At 41.3% G+C, this 2600-nt stretch overlaps 1 protein-coding gene across 1 annotated transcript in view; it reads left to right on the top strand.

Moving 5' to 3' along the window:
• The window catches only part of LOC118742778 (cAMP-dependent protein kinase type II regulatory subunit-like), a gene marked incomplete at its 3' end in the record, with an annotated part of 395139 nt that overhangs the window by 3822 nt on the left and 388717 nt on the right, over nt 1-2600 (top strand).

Genomic DNA, 2600 nt, shown 5'->3' with positions numbered 1-2600 from the left:
GTCAAATGTCCACAGATATCTCATTCGATGTCACCAAACAACCAAAAAACACATATATATCGACGATGTTTTTGCAAAACCGCCTAAATCGCCATTGTGAAAAAATTAGATTTGGTAACCTTGAACTCCAGGCATCGGGATTTATGAATAAAAATCGTAAAATCGGTATTAAAACAACAGATTTGTAAAATAATAGCTAGAGAATATATCGCCTGTCAAGGCAATGCCTTCAAAGAAAACCCGTTTTTTCGCTCTGCTGTAAAATTGAGTGCCGTAAGATAGGTGGTTTTGCAAAAACAACGACGATATGTATGTTTGTACATACCCTGCCAGCAGAGGAACGGATATTTTGCAAACAGCACTCTCATACAATTTTCCGTATCCTGAATCCCACAGAAAACGTCTACGATTTTCGTTCATTTACGTATCCAAGAACGTCCAAAAAACAACACGCGTTTTCGTTTCCGGAAACGAATAGAAAACGACTGAAATTATCATCCGGAAAACATTTGAATAATATGATTGAAAGCAATATTTTTATTGTATTTATTCAAGCTGAACATTTGAAAGCCCTCCAAAAATTTAAGCACCACAGCAGGTCGTTTCAAAGTATAAATGTACAAAAGGACCAGACTAGTAACTTGTTATGCAAGTCTGGACAACGTCAAATTTACAAAATAAAACCTAAACATGTGCTGAACACCACCCCTTCATGGTTCCTCGGCATTTTATTCGGTTGCCTAATGACATTAGTAAAGCCAAATTCAAGGTGGTGAGGCTCAATAGCATCGCAACGTTAATGTTAACAGCCCTTGGCCGGCTAGAACTCGAGTCATTCCGATACATTGAACCGGCTGTCGTGGGAATGCTGCAGCAGGCTAAGCTCCTGCATGAGTAGGATAAATGCAGATGTGCCCAATTAATACCCGGCATGCGAAGAGTCACCTCGCAACACCACTTTGTATGTCCCCTTAACGTCACTCAACTAACGCCCCTATACTAATGGACCAAACCAGTTGGAGGAACACACTTCTTGGGTCTCCCATTAGTTGAGCTTGAACACAACGATTGAGGGGGACAGGGCTATGGACACGAATTTCGATACGATACGATACCATATCGATATTTTTGCCATTCGATACCGATATTTTTTATTGGATAGTTTTCTAACGATATTTTTTGGAATAAAGTACCAGGACCCCTGTATCGTATCGAATCGAAAATGTACGTTACAAAGTTAATGTGATTACGGTAATAATATTTGTATACATTTTTTTTTAAGTGATATTTTGAATATTTAAGGTGTTGTTAATTAACACACCTATGAGGCCAATAGTCTTTACAAGAAATCTGAGATACTTCGCCGACCTAAACGGGGTTAGATCGCCGAAACAACAGCCCTTGGTCGGGTAAAACCCGAGTCATTCCGGTACGTAGAACCGGCTGTCGTGGGAATGACTCTAGACCTGTGAATGCCTTTCTAGGCATACCGGCCCCGGACACAGACGAGACGGAGCTTCATCTGCCTCAGGAGACACGAACGACACTAGCACAACTTCGCTCCGGCTACTGCAGCAGGTTAAACTCCTATCTGAGTAGATTGAATGAGGATGTGCCAAATGAGTGTCCGGCATGCGGAGAGACCCCACATGACTCGAAACATCTCTTCACATGCCCGGAAAACCCGACAACCCTAACGGCCTTGTCCCTGTGGACAAACCCCACAGAAGCTGCACGCTTCCTAGGGCTGCCATTAGTGGAACTTGACGACAACGACTGAGATACCAACCGTCCTGGGCGGGGTTGTTGTAGCCGCTACAATAACAACAACAACAACAAGAAATCTGACTGGCAAATGATCGGTCGCCTGACGGCCAGTACTGATGCAATAAAGCTGCAATTTCCTCATAAGAAATTCGGGGGTAATATGAAAAACCTGACCAGTTCTTTTGTGTACATGTGACTATGGGAAAAGTTATCTTTTCTACTTATTGTATTTCCTAAGGTTATATTCCAGTGTAATTAAAATTCAACGCGCTTTCAAAATATATTTTAACAAAAAGTTTAAATTGCAGCTAGTGACTTTTCAATTGGGCTTTAACCAACAAGGGTTAAATTATCGGTAATCCAACATGAACATGGCTAACCCAACGCATCTGGCAACGACTCCCGCACTCATTTGTCAAATTCACCATTGTGCTTTTGGATGACAGTTGTTTTGTTGTGTTTTTCTTTTCCTCCAGAAAAGTGAAGAGCGCTGGGGCAAAAATTTGGAAAACGAAAATTTAATTTCACTTTCACTACGTTAAACAACTATTTCCGTTTTGTAGCGAAGCAGATACCGCCTATCGGGTGAAGTCGAACACTCAAAATAAGATCTAGCTGAGAGGTGCTGGTGCGTGAAGTAGTAATGTCCAGACGGCCAATAACTCTTCCAATAATTACCACCAGTTCGATGTACTGCTACGCATGTAAATAGCAAAAGGGCATAAAGAGGAATTGTTAAAATAATAAGTACTCTGGGAGTGATTAAGTACATGAATTGGGAAATAGCCAGTCAAAGTTGAGAAGCGAATGTACAAAGTGTGCTTATCTGTAGG

Source organism: Rhagoletis pomonella, unplaced genomic scaffold (assembly GCF_013731165.1).
Source record: "Rhagoletis pomonella isolate Grant_MI unplaced genomic scaffold, Rhpom_1.0 Rhpom_scaffold_00007, whole genome shotgun sequence".
NCBI lineage: Eukaryota > Metazoa > Arthropoda > Insecta > Diptera > Tephritidae > Rhagoletis > Rhagoletis pomonella.
Note: the sequence above shows the minus strand (reverse complement) of the source record. Positions and strands in the feature narration are given on the sequence as shown.